The sequence below is a fragment of the Panthera pardus genome, unplaced genomic scaffold (genome assembly GCF_024362965.1).
Source record: "Panthera pardus isolate Hobbes unplaced genomic scaffold, ASM2436296v1 HiC_scaffold_24, whole genome shotgun sequence".
Taxonomy (NCBI): domain Eukaryota; kingdom Metazoa; phylum Chordata; class Mammalia; order Carnivora; family Felidae; genus Panthera; species Panthera pardus.
In genome coordinates this window covers 69,170,341-69,179,263 of record NW_026526810.1, presented here as the reverse complement: position 1 = coordinate 69,179,263, position 8,923 = coordinate 69,170,341, and the positions used below count along the sequence as shown (strand labels likewise).

Sequence of the window (8,923 nt, the reverse complement as noted above, 5' to 3'; positions counted from 1 at the left end):
TGGTAGAATGAAAGTCTCAATTAGTTAAAAGACCACATGACGTTCCACCTGGGTCCACTTAAAGTCAATTTGTTTCCCACCTCAGGTTTTACCTGGGGCACAGGTGAGGAAATCTAAAGTGAGCAGTGTAAGTCCAAGAGGGTGGTCTTCACTCCTGGACAGAGAGGGGAGGAGGTGGCCCCACGATGATATAGAACCAGTTATGCCGGCTGCACACAAAGTGGTGTAGAAATGGGAGGAAGGGAAGGCAGAAGAGGCAGAGTACTGAGTACTCAGAGTACTGCCAGAAGGCAGAGAAAAAGGATTCCTGGTTCTTAAACTTGGCTTTGGCTTATCAGCTCCCACACGGGAGCAGAAACCACGTTTCCCCCACCCTCCCACCTACCTAGCAAGTAAAAGTATAGGCAGTTCATGTCAAGCCTTGGAGAAGACAAGGACCTTCCCCAAAGAGAGTTTCAGCAACTGCTTGCGAATATATTCCTTAAAGACCCCATCCCAAGGTAGACTAACCAGAGACAGCTGGCTCCAATTATCATAGTCATTAACCGGGTAAATGAGTGAGGGAGAGGCCCCCACATCTATTAGGAGTTGGAACAGTGAGAGAGTCAGCGTCCAATATGTCGGAAGGCAGCTGGTTATCAGCCAAACACATTCGGCAAGAGGCTCTTATGTCAGCGTCCTGATTTAGGGCCATGAAACGAAGCAAGGCACGTAGGGGACTTCTGACCATTGGCAGGGGTTCCAGCAAAGGAGGTCAAGCTGGAAAATAGTATTAGAAGAGAGAGTTCCGTGGGAGGGCCATACCTCTGGATCTGGGCGTTTGTCCTAAGGCCAGGAAACATCAGGCTTTGGGAGCCAAATTTGTCAAAGAAGACAGCCCAAGAGCGAGGAGGTGGGAAGGACGGGCCGCCGACTCCCAAAGGGACCTCCCGCCGAAGGTAATGCAGCTCTGACGCAGGTCTCGATTTCAGTCAGGGTGGCCTGCTGACCTGATAAAGGACTGCACCTAATAAGAGGTGACGGACTCTTCTGGTGGCGTCCCACCCCAGACAGGAGTCGCGGCAGTTTCGGGACTACAGACCTTTTTGGGGTGTCCGACCGAGAGGGTCCTGGCAAAAGGCATGGAACTTCCTGTTGGGGCGTCCCTTGGCAGCAGGGATAGCCGGAGACCACCGTGGCCAGACCGAATCGGAACAAGGAGAGGGAAGACTCACCCCCTCAGACGCGCGGGAACGCATTGTCCGCAGGTCAAGATGGCAGCTGGATTCCCCGGGGAACAGAGGCAGAGGGGCGGAAGGAGAAAGAAGTGAGGCGGCTTAGAGCCTGTGTCTGGAAAGGGTCCCAACAGAGTCCACATCCTGTGCGGATTCGCCCCGGGCGAACTCTTAATTGCCGCAGACTTTGGGAACAGACTGCGGAGGACAGAACGAGAGAGCAAAGGGAAGGGGTTCTTTACCCACACAGGTGCGAGCAATCTGACCTGTTTGCTCTCAGACCTTCAGACCCCACCAGGGGGCTATCCTGGCCAGTGGCCTTCCATTATTAGAGGAGTACTATAAAAGATAAGATTCTGTAGGCAGAGAGGGAAAGGTAAGGAAATGAGGTCCCCGGGAGGGGGAAAGCGCTTATTTTGAAACGATGCTGGGAGTGTCTGACCACCGCAAACCCCTCAGGCTTAAGGTTCCTCTTAAGAATGTGACAGACAACACCTACCCACCCCTCAGGTTTCCCTCAGGAATTTGACAAAAGACCTGACTAAACATAAGTACACCTTCAAGGATCACCCACAAGCAACTGGTATGGCCATAGACCACCCCTCATACAATAGGAGCCAACCAATCCAGTTGGTCAACCTAGGCAATAAGGGTAGAACCAGAGAAGAAAAGGGGCCACTCAAAAATTTATAAAACAAAGTCCCTTGCCTATAGTGTGTGTGGGGGGCGGGGGGGGGTATTCACTTTCTAATGCCCCCACTCTGAAAAGAGAGCTTTGAGGCTATTCTTACTTTCTGATCTTATACTCTAATAAACTTTTGCCTGCTGCTCATTTTAGCCTGTGTCCACCTCTTCATTCTTCCAAGCTGTGAGACAAATCCTGAGGTAAAAAATCCTGCAACAGACTGCTGGTAGGAATGCAAACTGGTGCAGCCACTCTAGCAAACAGTATGGAGTTTCCTCAAAAAATTAAAAATAGAACTACCCCACGATCCAGTAATTCTACTACTAGGTATCTATCCAAGGGATACAAGTGTGCTGTTTCAAAGGGGCACGTGCACCCAAATGTTTATAGCAGCGCTATCAACAATAGCCAAAATATGGAAAGAGTCCAAATGTCCATGAACAGATGAGTGGGTAAAGATGTATGTATATACAATGGAGTTTTACTCAACAATCAAAAAGAATGAAATCTTGCCATTTGCAACAAATGTGGATGGAACTAGAGTGTATTATGCTAAGCAAAATTAGAGAAAGACAAATATCATATGACTTCACTCATATGTGGAACTTAAGATACAAAACAGATGAACATAGGGAAGGGAAGCAAAAATAATATAAAAACAGGGAGGGGGACAAAACAAACTCTTAAATACAGAGAACAAACAGGGTTGCTGGAGGGGTTGTGGGTGGGGGGATGGGCTAAATGGGCAAAGGGCATTAAGGAGGACACTTGTTGGGATGAGCATTGGGTATGTAAAAGGTGAATCACTGGATTCTACTCCTGAAATCATTATTGCACCATATGCTAACTAACTCAGATGTAAATTTAAAAATAAATAATTATATATATTAACAACAACAATAAAATCCTGCAACATTACTAGGGTTAGACTACTAAAGAGCCAAAAAGAGAAAGGAGGGAGTGGAGGGTCCCTCCAGAAGGCAAAAGGTGAAATCCTTCACACTTTCAGGCAAGGGTGATCTGGCTCGTTCCCCCTTGGGACTTAGGATCCTCACCTAGGAGTATCCTCTGCTGATGCACATCATCAGTTCCCCAAGGAGTACTAGAGTTGGTCCACCAAGGAAAGTCCCAAGAGATTCCTGGAGAATCTGGGGAGAGCAAAGGCTCCTTGTGCAGGGTTCCCCCAAGTGTGGGGTGGGCCACAAAGTCCCCCCATATGGGACACCAAATGTGGTGCCTAAATGGGGTGTCTCTGGATCGGACGGGGTCCTCCAAATGTGGGGGCAAAGATCGGGTGGAAGTTGGTGGCACTGAAGGTAAAAGAATTCACCTGAGGCAGAACAAAGCAGGAAGAAATTTATTGAATACACCACTAGGGAGTGGTGGGCAGGACAGCAGAGGAGAGACTGTCCACCGGGAGGCAGTGGGTGAGGGCTGCTTTAAAGGGGGAAGATGAGGAAGCATGGCAATGTATGGAATCTTCCCCTTTTCAGTAACAGTGCCTAGTTCTAAGTAACCCATTGGTCAGTTAGTGCCATATGGATATATGCCAAATATATGGATATTTCCAGGTGGGTCACCTGATGGGCCTGTTTAAAGTCAGCCAGGTGTTGCCTGTGGGCCCTTTCTACATTACATTGTTCAAGCCTGTTTGCCTGAAAGCGGCCCCTACATTCCTCATGGTATACAGTCTTTCACAAGTGCTTTTAGTCACAATGAAATAAGAAAGAATACCAACTGCAATCAACTAGGAATGCACAGAGAGAGTGTGATTTTATACATCCTAGTTATTCATAAACTGAATTGAATTCAACATGTCTTGGGCCTGGGATTATAAATAACATCTGAAGCAAGATTTTTCCAATATGGAAGAATATTTTTTTTCTGTAAGCCCTTGACCTTGAGCTTGCTATCCTAAGCCCCCAGACACTTGATTCATTTCTGGACACCTGATTGCCACTGCTAAATGCATTCTGTTCTCATCTATTGCCTGTTCAACTTCTTTGGTTACCTGGATGCAACTCCTAGATTCTAGCCTGTGCCTGTATTTCTATACTTACTCTCCTTTTTAACCTGATTTTAACCTAAAGATTTTCCTTGTATCTATGTTTATGTACTTTCATTCAGTATATTTGGGCTTCTGGCTTCTATTCCCAGACATATCCCTCCTCTGGTGGCCTCTTGACTGAAATATAATTAATATTAAAATGTGTTTGACTTTCCTGAGTATACAACAACCAGTGGCAGTAGGAAGAATATAGAGAGAAGGGCATCCTTCAGTTAAACATTCTTTGTGGAGAGTCTACAAATGATACAAACATTGCTAGACAATCAAAAGCTCGTTGTATTGAAGGCTGATTAATTTTACCTAATTATTCAATTCTTTTATTATCTGAAACATTTCCATTTCTCTTTATTATCTACCTTTTTACCATTTCACTAAATTGAAATATTAACATTTCTTAAACCAATATCTAAAGTGAGATTTAGAGGAGCGCCTGGGTGGCTCAGTCGGTTAAGCATCTAACTTTGGCTCAAGTCATGATCTCATGGTTTGTGGGTTTGAGCCCCACGACAGGCTGTGTGCTGATGGCTCAGAGCCTGAAGCCTGCTTCAGATTCTGTGTCTCCTCTCTCTCTCTGTCCCTCCCCCACTCATGTTCTGTCTCTCTCTTCTTCAAAAAAAATAAACATTAAAAAAAATTTTAAGTGAGATTTAGAATTTGTGAATTTCAGTGATTTGTGCACCATTGTCAAATCAAGAGTCAACACTTTTCAGAAGAAATACTTAAAATCTAGATAGTTCCAAAGGATTTAAATATTTCGTCATTCTAAAACTGAGGTTTTCAGGGGTGTAGCAAGAAGAAAACATATGCCAACTTTTTCTGAAAAGTAGTGGGGAGTCAACTTATTGATGCCAGTAGCTAAAAAAATTGCTTTAAACTAATTTCCTTTTGGATAATTTGTACATTACATTTTCCACTCACCTACTTTATCCTTATATGTGTTGTTTTGTCTGGCTGTTATTATATAAAATATATGTTTCAGTCACTACTTAAAATTCAGGGGCATAATAAAAACAATTTAATCCTTTGCCATTTTAGCATTTTGCTACACTGACAAGAATACACAGCATTGAAAAAAATGAGGATATCATTCTTTATCATGTTTTAATCTTACATCTTAAATCTATTCTTGTATCTTCAATCAGTTGTTTCTTATAGTTTTAGCTATTTGAGTATGGCTGCTTTGTTAGGCAGGATTTTTTCCAAGCTTCTTTTTTCAGTTGCTTTCCAAAGGTGCAAAAATAATCCTGTCACAACAGAGAAGAAGAGCTTATAAAGATGCTTTAAAAACCTTATCACCAGGAAACAGTGCACAGTGCATTGTATAATATAGTGTCTTAAAATACTTCTGCTTACCTCCTCATTGATGCTGCTACAATATTTACATAACACTGCTAACTAATTCTTCATTATGTAGATTATTTATCCTTTCTCTTGGAGACTGTCTTCCCAGAACATTTAATATTATCGAAGAGAGGCATTGTTTTTATTTCTACCTGTTTAGCAGCAATGTATCTCTTCTCAGTTCTGGGGCTCCATTAGTGGGTCAGGATTCATGTTTACTGCTCCTTGGGGCAAGAAATGAAAGTAGGAGGAGGTCTGTGGCAGGACAGAGTCTTGGCTAGCCATCAAGGCAAGTTGTTTATGGATGCAGGATGGGTTATTTCAAAACCAGAAAAAAATAAAATAAAGGAGCAATTGTGGTTCAGAGGAACAGTTGTCCTGGGAACAAAAAAGTGAAAGTGGAAACTAATATTTTTAAAAATATTTCAACAAAAAGACACTTTTAGTACAAGATACCTAAGAGGCTGGGGAAAATTATTTGAAGCATTGAATATTTTCAAGACTTTCTGCATTGAATACGTTTTTAAACCCTAGGCAAGATGTTTTTTTGTTAACATTTCATGTTGAAGAGTTGATTCACATCAGAAACAAACAAACAAAAAATCCTATTTCCATGTGACAGAGGAGCACTCCAAGGCAAATAGCATATAGGCATTTGGCTCTACCTAGTTTCAACCTGAAGGTCAATCCAGATGGACAAGGCCTTTGAGTTCCCTCTTTAACACTTCAACACTCTGTTAAGCCTCCTTTCCCATTAATCTTGTTGTACATGTGTCTACCATTACAGCACAGTGCCTCAGGCCGAGATCACCTAGCTTCCAACACCGTTGTTGGTCCCACTCCACAAATAAGTCACCTCATCAAGCAGCAACCAACAATGTCTTGGCTCATACCCACACCCTAATCTCCTGACGCTTAAATACACTGCTTCTCAAATACATCCCTCCTCCAGAAGCTAGGGAAATGAAGCCTAGAGGTCACTTCCAAGCTAGGTTTTTCCATGATTCCTACCAATTCCCCAAGCAACACCAAAGGCAGATATTTACAGTAATAGAGTTGCTGAACTGCCTTAGATTTGCTGAGGGAAAAAAACAAAAAAACAAAAAACATCCAGGTTAATGTTTTTTTTTTTCTTAGCTGAAACGATCAACATCTAAATTTTAGAGGTTCTATAAACCTGTATATTTTGATGTACTAAACCTGGCTGTGTTTATATATAGAGTGGCCATCCACCCTTTTTCTCACCAAGTCAAACAATAAAATCAGGATCATTCTGTCAAATAAATGCAGTAGTCCTTCCAAACCAAATGACCAAATTCATAGGGTCATTTAATGAGCAAATTACACCTTTTAATATGTCTAGCTAAACATTAAAGTCATTTAGTGTTAAGGCTAAATAATTAAGGCTTTGAATACATACATACATATATATATATATGTATAGGGAAGTATGAAACCTTCCCTATTTCTTATAAAATTAAAGAAATAAATATTTATTGACTAGTAGAAAAGTGACACTGAACTGCAGACTTTCACAAAGTTGCTCCTCAGTGATGCTATGAGTTGGATTTTATCATCCATTCAAACTGAGGAGAAAAACAGCCTCACAGAGAACAAGTGACTTCTCAAGGTTACTCAAGCCATTAAATGAGCTCTGATTCAGTTCTCCCAACTCCAGCCCCAGTGTTATTTCCACTACTTGATGCTGCAACTCTTCATTTGAAAATTTAATCATAAAGAATACTATATCATTAATCTACCAACATGTTTTCATTCCACCTTGTAAAATTTGCTGAGTAAAAATGCTGTCCTCTGTTAAACTGCATAACCTTGGACAGGGCTAGGGTAGTTCTGATGTAGTGAAACAGATCTGATTACAAACCTACATCAAACTATAGGATTAAGAATTTGAAAAGCAAAAGTAAACTTTAGAGCTCACAGTTCTGTTTCCAGCAAGAATGTTTTTAGATGATTTATAATGGGAATTTTTCAAATTACTTATTATAATAAAAATACTTGATTGTACTTAGTAACTGTACATAAGCATATTTTAAACCATTTTAAGAGGATGAACATGATTTAAAACTCCTTATACTAATTTCTGCCTGATGTAGAGGACTTATAACAGATGCATTAAGGAGATTTAATGAACTTCACAAGGATAAAACTTACAACAGAGCACTTTCTTTAATGCTGAATTTTAACTCTTATACAATACTAGTTTAAGAGTACATTAATGAGCTTTAAAAAATCTAAGTAGATTTAATGTGTTTGGGGTTTTAGTTTTTGTCTATCCATAATGCAGAAGGGTGTGTTGTCTCATATGAAATTTTGTTGAACTGTAGATAAGTCATTTTTATGACCCTGTAAATAGCACTACATATTATATTAAGTGTGTTCAGTAGGTATTAAATAATCATTTTGACTTATGTCCACAATTTACATGCAATATGCTACTTTAGCTTCTGGACCAAAGAATGGTATGCTAAAAGTGCTATTTGACAACTGGACATAACTGAATGACTACTATTTTGTTAAAATGAAATTAATAACAGGTGCAGCCATTTCATGTGCAGTGTATTCATCTCTGGTGCTTTAGATTCTTATGCGATTTGGGTCGTAATGTAAATAAAATACCTTTTGTCCTTTCTGTATGATCCCCAGTGGGCATTTGTTGGCATTTTCTCTACACTAAGCAACCTACTACTGTTTACAAATATCAAGGTAGGAGAAAGAAAGAAAGAAAGAAAGAAAGAAAGAAAGAAAGAAAGAAAGAAAGAAAGAAAGAAAGAAAGAAAGAAAGAAAATTAAAAAAGAAAACTACCTTTTATAGTTTTTTAAATATAGGATTAATCATTTTCTATAGCTATCAATTATTCTAATTAGCAGGTCTATTGTTTAATCATCCCCACCTTGTTATTCTTTTCATTCTCATACTTGATTCTTGGCTACCTGAGAAAATAGAAGTTTCAGGCCTTGTGAATATACATGTGAATTCCACCTATTTTTAGTTGAAAAATCCTCTTCAATATTTTTGTATGCTAGCAACTTGGTTCAGATAGAGCTTATATTCCCTGCATAATCCAATAAAAACAGCTTATATGTGTTTAAAGTGCTTTATACATATTAATATTCTTACCAATACATTTGATCCTCCAAGTCCAGAAACATATTTGGAAAGTTTATGTGACTTACATAAGTGGCATCCACTTACCCACAGTTCTGACTCTAGAGCTCTGTACCTTCTAATGAGAAGAACCCTAGTAGAAACATATGTAGTAATATCTAGAGAAACATAAATAAGTAAACTAAAACCTTGGGAACTATAGAAAGACAAAAATACACATCTGTACAAATAGCTTAGAATTAAGAAATGCTCCCAAGGCTGCTTCTGACTTCTAGGAAACAAATTCCTGAAGAGTTTAAAGGTTGCCCTACTCTCGTGGACAAATTAGTCTCTAAAGTTTCTGAGCCTTGACTTCTTACCTATATAAGGGAATTAATAACTGATATATCTAAATCTTCTTCAGTGGGCCTCCATTTTATTAAATCCAGATCTTCCTGAGCAACATGGAATTCTATGTAGTCTTCCATTTAATTACCAGCATAAAGTAT

General features: G+C 40.0%; 1 long non-coding RNA gene across 1 annotated transcript; it reads right to left on the bottom strand.

Moving 5' to 3' along the window:
• Positions 1 to 5,051: 5,051 nt before the first annotated feature.
• On the bottom strand, positions 5,052 to 5,958 carry LOC109254949 (uncharacterized). Its single transcript, XR_002075034.2, has 2 exons — positions 5,321 to 5,958; positions 5,052 to 5,211 (listed from the first exon to the last, which is right to left on the bottom strand). It is a non-coding gene; the product is annotated as an uncharacterized LOC109254949 (long non-coding RNA).
• Positions 5,959 to 8,923: the final 2,965 nt, after the last annotated feature.